General features: G+C 39.8%; 1 non-coding gene across 1 annotated transcript; it reads left to right on the top strand.

The window, feature by feature from the left end:
* Nucleotides 1-3745: 3745 nt before the first annotated feature.
* LOC117308766 (U6 spliceosomal RNA) lies at nt 3746-3852 on the top strand. Its single transcript, XR_004522947.1, has one exon. It is a non-coding gene; the product is annotated as a U6 spliceosomal RNA (small nuclear RNA).
* The last annotated feature ends 6065 nt before the right edge of the window (nt 3853-9917 follow it).

Below are 9917 nucleotides of genomic sequence, written 5' to 3'. Positions count from 1 at the left end.
TGAAGATTAAATGAATTAATATTTGTAAAGCATAGTGCCTGGTAGATGGTAAGGGCTATATAAGTGTTAAACAAATACATATATAATTAATTATGTATAAAATAATATATGTAACATATGTGTGCATATATGTATATACACACATGTCTATTATAATGTTGATGTAAAACAAATAGATTGCCAGTTATTTCTCCGGTAAAAATAATTGCAGTTCAGGGTATGCTACCATGGCAAGGCACCTGCAAGTCTCCCCCCACACACACACCCCCAGTAAGGAGAGAACTCTTTTAATGAGGGGAAAAGGAACTTCGGAGGGCTAGAGTAAACAACGAGTCCATTGGAGGAATTGAGAGTTCCAAGTACAGGGGCTTTTCATTGGTAGAGTTGTGACAACCTCTCATTGGCTGAGCTCTTGCCAGGCAAGAAGAGGAAATCTTTCTTCCTTTTGGTCTCTGCTACTGTCATAGGGCTTAAGAGCTCCCTCTTCTGGTCTCCTGACTCTATATTAATTGAGGTTTCTGTTTATTAATTTTTATGATATGCCTAATATGTTAGGTACATTAAAAACATATTCACAAAATATCAGAAATAATGATTTAAAACATACATGTGTATGTGTGTGTCTGTATGTTTTCTTTCTGTACTCTGCATATTCTGTACCCTCCTTGGTCTGTGTGCACCCCAACTTAGAGCCCATTGGCAAACACAGTATTGACGAATACAGTAGCCATTAGCCACATGTAGTTACATAAATTAAAATTTTAGTTCCTCAGTCATACCAACCACATTTCAAGTTCTTAAAGGTCACATGACTAATGAACAGTTCAGATATAAAATATTTCCATCACTGCAGAAAGTTCTACTGCGTAACACTGACAAAGCTGAAAAAAACAAGGGACTCAGGCAGTAGGATCAACTCCTGACTCAAACCTGTAACTGTGGTACCATGTTCAAATCAAGTGATAAGATCTCTCTCTGAGCCTCACCTCTCTACAAAGTGAAAATAAAAATAGGAACTACCTCATGGATTGCTGAAGAGGAAATGAGATAAGGTGTGTAAAGTCTTTGGCAGACTGCCTAAAACATAGAGGAACTTGAAAATGTTAGTAAAATTTGAGTTTAACCCAATTCTATCCATATAAGCCTGAAAGGCAAAGGTCTTGTTATTGTCCTTGACTCTAGTGAGTAAGTTTTTCAAGGATATGTATTTTGGAAAAGACAAGAGTTTGGTTAACTTTTAGTTGAAAACAGAGCATTCAGAGAAAGATGGCAAATACCTGGATTTCAGTTACTGCTTGATTTCTTTGTCCTCCTCACCCACAACCCACGGACAGACCCTGGTCTTCTCCCAGTCGCGCCCATCTCAGCGAAATGGCCCTGCCATCCACAAACCCGATGAGTCATCACTACCTCATCCTCTTTCCCATCTTCTTTATCCAATCCCTTTGCCTCCAAAATATTGTAGGATCTACCTCCAGAACACTTCATCTGATCTCTTCACTTCTTGTGTCCGCTCCACACAGGGACAATAAAGGCTTGTGTCACTCCTCACTGAGGCTGCCATATACAGTGGTACAGGTTGTAGTAGAACAACCTTATGGAAGAGTGCCTCTTACAGTGAAGCACTGTAAACTTTACATTTATCACAGATATTCTTTGGCAGGTGTCAATGAAGTGCCTTGTAATAAAAGTATTTTACAACAATTTTCCAACAAGATGGAAATGCCTTGCGGAGTGGATACCTTTTTCTAATTTGCCCAAAGGTGCCATATGGGGTAGTAACATTTCTACTTCACTTAGAACAAAATGGCAGCTCATCACCAGGTCCTTTAAGGCCTAGCAGAACCCAGCTTCTGTCATCCTCTCCACCTTAAGATGACGCCACACTCCACCAAATTCCAGTGATGTTGACCTGTCATTTTGAAAATATATCATGTTCTTTTCCACTGTTGGAGGCCCACTGCCCAGGCTACTTGTCTATCTAGACAGCCCCAAGCCCAGCCCGCCCTGCCCTTCGCATAGCTGTGGCTCCTCGATATCTGTCAGGCCTCTGTGCCCTGAGAGAGTGCCCGTTATTCTCCGTCACAGCCCTGTGTGTTTCCCTCTCAGGACTCAGAGGTCTGTCTGGACACTGTAAACTCCATGAAGACAGGTAGCTCATTGTCTTGTTCTCCTTTCTATCCCCAGATCCTAACAGGACAGGAGGTTGTCCCAGCTTGTCAGTGGTCAGTCAGCTCAGCATTATTGCCACCCCTTTCTACATTCGCCTCTGCAGATGGGGAGGAAGCCTAGAACTCTATTTTCCAGAGAACTTTTCCCTGAATGGTCCCAGGTTAAATTCTGCCAATGGAAACACATATGTGAGATCTGAAAGGCAGAAAAGGAGAAATCATTTCTCTCCAGTACACCTTCAGGCAGCTCAGACGACAGGGAGCTGTTTTCCTAGACTTCTGAGAAAATATCAGACAAACCTGAAAAAAATGACATTCTATTTTTAAAAGGGTGTGGGGCAGGGGGCTGAATTCTGAAAAAGGGCAGTGGAAACGTTCCAGATTAAAAGAGGCAAACGAGACATAACAACTAAATGCAATACAGCCCGCCCTCTAGATCCGCAGATGCAGAATCTGAGGATAGAGGGGGTCTGACAGTACTATGCCATTTTATACAAGGGACTTGAGCACCTGCGGATTTTGGTATCCGTGGGCAGAAAGGTAGGGGAGAAGGACGTGGGGGAGGGAGGGCTTTCTGAAACCAATCCCCCCTGCGGATACAGAGGGATGACTGTAACTGACCCTATACTGGGTCCTGTACTAAAAGGGGAAAGTGCTGCAAAGGATATTACTGGGTCAATTGACAGAACTGGAATGTGAACAGAAAATTAGATGAAAGTGTTGTATCAAAGTTAAATTTATTGTTCTGGTTATATAAGAGAATATCCCCATTTCTAGAATATACACACTGAAGTACTTAGGGGTAAAGGACCATGATGTATATAATTTATCCTCAAATGATTCAGAAACATTTTTAATATATAACATATAATGTAAATATTAAATATGAAAGAGAGAAACCACCTATATAAATGATAAAGCAAACGGGGTGAAACGTTAGTAGGCGAATTTGTATAAAGAGTATATGAATATATAGGTACTATGTCTATTCTTGCAAAAATGTAAGTTTGAAGTTATTTCTCCCCTCAAAAAAAGTTTAAAAAATATATATATAATGAAGCATTAAATAAACTATAGTGAATAATGCAAGACAAACTAGGATAGTTGTCTTAAATATCCAGTCTCAAAATAGGCCCAGCCTGATAGCTACAATTAAAAAACAATACATTTGCTGTTTTTTTCTAATTCTTCTGTGAACAAAAAGTGAATTTACTCTTCTTGCAGAAGACAAATGCTCCCTGGCTATGGGAAAATAACCTATCATACACAGGGTGTCATTCTAAACATTTAAATATGGGACATTTGTGGCTTTGCTGGCCACTGTGTCCTACGAACTAGATTGGGACAATATATTTCCTGCAGATACTGGATGAAATGGGAACAGATATTATATTCCTTATAAAAATTCATCATGTAAAGAGAATAATCCAAATTATAACCACATCCCCAAATTGCAGCATTGCACACTTTTCATTTTGAAGAAGGAAGTCCCCACTACCCATGGAAATACAATTCTATGTTGTTTTAACAGAGAGCCTTATAGTCAGTTTCTAGATCATTTAGAAAAGTTTCCAGTGCTTGCTTGGGCAGCACATATACTAAAATTAGAAAGATACAGAGAGGATTAGTATGGCCCCTGCACAAGGATGACATGCAAATTCATGAAGTGTTCCATATTTTAAAAAAAAGAAAGAGAAGATGGTGTACTAGGAGGATGCAGAATTCATGTCTCCTCACAACTAGGGCACCTACCAGGCACCGGTGGGGGACCACAGACACCTAAGGAGATGGGAGGAAACCCCAGCAACTGGGACGTGGGGCGTGGGGGGGAGTGAAGGGGGAGGAGAAGCGGAGGCGGGACTGGACTGGTGGTGCCCCTGAGGCGCGGCTGGGGGAGGGGAAGGGATCCCACGCCAGAAGGGGGAAATTGGGGAACCATTGGGAGGGCAGAGGATCAAAAGGGAGTGTGGCCAGGTTCCCCGCGCCCACTTGGACCACCAGGAACCTGCTGAGATCCTCTGCCCACTGAGGAGGTCCAGCTGTGCGGGTCCTGAGGGAGTGGGAGGGAGGGAAGGGGGAGCAAAAGTAAAGGTCGGACCTCCTGGACTGGCACCCCTGAGGGATGGCTGGGGGAGGGGAGGAGTTCCTATAGCCAGAGGGACCCACCCATGGTTAGGGGTCCAGCAGCGACCAGGGAGACCCTAGGGGAGTCGGGGCGGGGGGGTGCGGCGTGAAGGAACCGAAGGGAACAGGCCAGATGCCTTCCCTGTCCACTTAGACACCCGGGAGCCTGTTGGGCTCCCAGGACTAATCCTGTGCCCTCAAAGCCTCCCTCCTGCCCTGCAGAGCCCAAGCCCCGCCCCTACATCCCCACCCAGGGCCCCACCTCTACACTCTGAGATCCCCTCCAATGAGCTGAGCCTAAACCGAACCCAAACACCCTCACTCAGGGTCCTACCTCCTAACTCGGGAACTCCACACTCCAGAGGCCCTCCTTTCCAGGTGCTGCCGCTCCCCTTCCATGCAGGTCCTAAGCAGAGGCCCTGCCCCACGTTCGAACGTTGGCCCCCCCACCCGAGTAGGTCCCTACCCACCCTAAACCCCACCCCTGCCTAAGTCGTGGTCGTCGTCGTCCCCCACTCCCCGCCCCGTCTAAACTCTGCCCCCATACCCAAGGCCTTTTATTTTTTTCCTTTTCTTTTTTTCCTCTTTTAGATTGGGATTCTGTTTTATCTTGTTGATTCATTGTTGTTGATTCTTTTGTATTTTTATTTTTCCTAATAAATCTTTTATTTTTCTAACTTTATTTTATACTTTGTTAGTGATCTCTCCTTTTGGCTTGTTACCCCCCCCCCTTTTTTTTTTCTCTTTTCTGTTGTGGTTTTATTTTACCTTGTTGCAGTTGTTTCAATTATAGTTTTATTTTTACTAATATATTTTTAATCTTTCTAATTTTATTTTATTTTTTATTCTTTGATATTGTACTGCTCTTTTTTCTTCCTTTTTTTTTTTTTTTTTTTAACTGCACCATGAAGCTTGTGGTATCTTGGTTCCCAAGCCAGAGGTCGGGCCCAAGCTCCTGTGGTGGGAGCTCTGAGTCCAAACCTCTGGACTAACAGAGAACCTCAGACCCCAGGGAATATCAATCGGAGTGAGGCCTCCTGGAGGTCCTGATATCAGCACCAAGACCCAGCTCTATCCAACTGCCTGCAAACTCCAGTGCTGGATGTCTCAGGCCAAACAACCAGTAAGATAAGAATACACCACCACACATCAAAAAAAAAAGGAAACGACCAAAAAAATTTTACAGACGAAGGAGCAAGGTAAAAACCAACAAGACCAAATAAATGAAGACAAAATAGGCAGTCTACCTGAAAAAGAACTCAGAGTAATGATAGTAAAGATGATCCAAAATCTCAGAAACATAATGGAGAAAATAGAAGAAACATTTAACAAGGATCTACAAGAACTAAAGAGCAAACAAACGGTGATGAACAACACAATTAATGGAATTAAAAATACTCTACAAGGAATCAATAACAGAATAACTGAGGCAGAAGAACGGGTGAGTGAGCTGGAAGATAAAATGGTGGAAATAGCTGTCAGGGAGCAGAATAAAGAGAAAAGAATGAAAAGAATTGAGGACAGTCTCAGAGACCTCTGGGACAACATTAAATGCACCAACATTCGAATTATAGGGGTCCCAGAAGAAGAAGAGAAAAAGAAAGGGTCTGAGAAAATATTTGAAGAGATTATAATAAAACTTCCCTAACATGGGAAAGAAAATAATCAAGTCCAGGAAGCACAGAGAGTACAATACAGGATAAACCCAAAGAGAAACACACCGAGACACATATTAATCAAACTATCAAAAATTAAATACAAACAAAAACTATTAAAAACAGCAAGGGAAAAGCAACAAATAACATATAAGGGACTCCCCATAAGGTTAACAGCTGATTTTTCAACAAGCCAGAAGGGAGTGGCAGGACATATTTAAAGTGATGAAAGGGAAAAACCTACAACCAAGATTACTCTACCCAGCAAGGATCTCATTCAGATTCGATGGAAGAAATTAAAACCTTTACAGATAAGCAAAAGTTAAGAGAATTCAGCACCACCAAACCAGCTTTACAACAAATGCTAAAGGAACTTCTCTAGGCAGGAAACACAAGAGGAGGAAAAGACCTACAATAACAAACCCCAAACAATTAAGAAAATGGTAACAGGAACATACATATCAATAATTACCTTAAATGTAAATGGATTAAATGCTCCAAGCAAAAGACATAGACTGGCTGAATGGATATGAAAACAAGACCTGTACATATGCTGTATACAAGAGACCCACTTCAGACCTAGGGACATATAGAGACTGAAAGTGAAGGGATGGAAAAAGATATTCCATGCAAATGGAAATCAAAAGAAAGCTGGAGTAGCAATTCTCATATCAGATAAAATAGACTTTAAAATAAAGACTATTACAAGAGACAAAGAAGGACACTACATAATGATCAAGGGATCAAGCCAAGAAGAAGATATAACAATTGTAAATATTTATGCACCCAACATAGGAGCACCTCAATACATAAGGCAAATGCTAACAGCCACAAAAGGGGAAATCGACAGGAACACAATCATAGTAGGGGACTTTAACACCCCACTTTCACCAATGGACAGACCATCCAAAATGAAAATAAATAAGGAAACACAAGCTTTAAATGACAGATTAAACAGATGGACTTAATTGATATTTATAGGACATTCCATCAAAAACAGCAGAATACACTTTCTTCTCAAGTGCTCATGTAACATTCTCCAGGATAGATCATATCCTGGGTCACAAATCAAGCCATGGTAAATTTAAGAAAATTGAAATCATATCAAGTATCTTTTCTGACCACAATGCTATGAGACTAGATATCAATTACAGGAAAAAAATCTGTGAAAAATACAAACACAAGGAGGCTAAACAATACACTACTAAATAACCAAGAGATCACTGGAGAAATCAAAGAAGAAATCAAAAAATACCTAGAAACAAATGACAATGAAAACACAGTGACCCAAAACCTATGGGATTCAGCAAAAGCAGTTCTAAGAGGGAAGTTTATAGCAATACAATCCTACCTCAAGAAACAAGAAACATCTCAAATAAAGAACCTAACCTTACACCTAAAGCAACTAGAGAAAGAAGCACAAAAAAACCCCCAAAGTTAGCAGAAGGAAAGAAATCGTAAAGATCAGATAAGAAATAAATGAAAAAGAAATGAAGGAAACAATAGCAAAGATCAATAAAACTAAAAACTGGTTCTCTGAGAAGGTAAACAAAATTGATAAAACATTAGTCAGACTCATCAAGAAAAAAGGGAGAAGACTCAAATCAATAGAATTAGAAATAAAAAAGAAGTAACAACTGACACTGCAGAAATACAAAGGATCATAAGAGATTACTGCAAGCAACTATATGCCAATAAAATGGATAACCTGGAAGAAATGGACAAATTGTTAAAAAAGCACAACCTTCCGAGACTGAACCAGGAAGAAATAGAAAATATAAACAGACCAATCACAAGCACTGAAATTGAAACTGTGATTTAAAATCTTCCAACAAACAAAAGCCAAGGACCAGATGGCTTCACAGGCAAATACTATCAAACATTTAGAGAAGAGCTAACACCTATCCTTCTCAAACTCTTCCAAAATATAGCAGAGGGAGGAACACTCCCAAACTCATTCTATGAGGCCACCATCACCCTGATACCCAAACCAGAAAAGGATGTCACAAAAAAAGAAAACTACAGGCCAATATTACTGATGAACATAGATGCAAAAATCCTCAACAAAATACTAGCCATCAGAATCTGACAGAACGTTAAAAGGATGATACACCATGGTCAAGTGGCGTTTATCCCAAGAATGCAAGAATTCTACAATATATGCAAATCAATCAATGTGATACACCATATTAACAAAGTGAAGGATAAAAACCATATGATAATCTCAATAGATGCAGAAAAAGCTTTTGACAAAATTCAACACCCATTTATGATAAAAAAAAAACTCTCCAGGAAGTAGGCATAGAGGGAACCTACCTTAACATAGTAAAGGCCATATATACAAACCCACAGCCAACATCATTCTCAATGGTGAAAAACTGAAACCATTTCCTCTAAGATCAGGAAAAAGACAAGGTTGCCCACTCTCACCACTATAATTCAACATAATTTTGGAAGTTTTAGCAACAGCAATCAGAGAAGAAAAAGAAATAAAAGAAAAAAATAATAAATAAATCCAAATCAGAAAAGAAGAAGTAAAACTGTCACTGTTTGCAGATGACATGATACTATACATAGAAAACCCTAAAGATGCTACCAGAAAACTACTAGAGCTAATCAATGAATTTGGTAGAGTAATAGGATACAAAATTTATGCACAGAACTCTCTTGCATTCCTATACACTAATGATGAAAAATATGAAAGAGAAATTAAGGAAACACTCCCATGTACCATTGCAACAAAAAGAATAAAATACCTAGGAATAAACCTACCTAAGGAGACAAAAGACCTGTTTGCAGAAAACTGTAAGACACTGATGAAAGAAATTAAAGATGATACAAACAGATGGAGAGATATACTATGTTCTTGGATAGGAAGAATCAACATTGTGAAAATGACTCTACTACCCAAAGCAATCTACAGATTCAATGTAATCCCTAACAAACTACCACTGGCATTTTTCACAGAACTAGAAAAATTGCACAATTTGTATGGAAACACAAAAGACCCTGAATAGCCAAAACAATCTTCAGAAAGAAAAACGGAGCTGGAGGAATCAGGCTCCTGGACTTCAGACTATACTACAAAGCTACAGTAATCAAGATAGTACAGTACTGGCACAAAAACAGAAATATAGATCAATGGAAAATGATAGAAAGCCCAGAGATAAACCCCAAGCACCTATGGTCACCTTATCTTTGATAAAGGAGGCAAGAATATACAATGGAGAAAAGACAGCCTAGCCTCTTCAATAAGTGGTGCTGGGAAAACTGGACAGCTACATGTAAAAGAGTGAAATTAGAACACTCCTTAACACCACACACAAAAATAAACTCAAAATGGATTAAAGACCTAAAGGTAAGGCCAGACACTATCAAACGCTTAGAGGAAAACATAGGCAGAACACTCTATGACATAAATCACAGCAAGATCCTTTTTGATCCACCTCCTAGTGAAATGGAAATAAAAACAAAAATAAACAAATGGGACCTAATGAAACTGAAAAGCTTTTTCACAGCAAAGGAAACCATAAACAAGACAAACCTCAGAATGGGAGAAAATATTTGCAAACAAAGCAACAGACAAAGGATTAATCTCCAAAATATACAAGCAGCTCATGCAGCTCAATATCAAAAAAACTACCCAGTCCAAAAATAGGCAGAAGGCCTAAATAGACATTTCTCCAAAGAAGATATACAGACTGCCAACAAACACATGAAAGAATGCTCAACATCATTAATCATTAGAGAAATGCAAATCAAAACTACAATGAGATATCATCTCACACCAGTCAGAATGGTCATCATCAAAAAATCTACAAACAATAAATGCTGGAGAGGGTGTGGAGAATAGGGAACTCTCTTGCACTGTTGGTGGGAATGTAAATTGATACAGCCACTATGGAGAACAGTATGGAGGTTCCTTAAAGAACTAAAAATAGAACTACCATACGACCCAGCAATCCCA

This window comes from Tursiops truncatus, chromosome 17, assembly GCF_011762595.2.
Source record: "Tursiops truncatus isolate mTurTru1 chromosome 17, mTurTru1.mat.Y, whole genome shotgun sequence".
Classification (NCBI taxonomy): domain Eukaryota; kingdom Metazoa; phylum Chordata; class Mammalia; order Artiodactyla; family Delphinidae; genus Tursiops; species Tursiops truncatus.
The sequence above is the reverse complement of the archived record's forward strand: the minus strand, read 5'-3'. Positions and strand labels throughout refer to the sequence as shown.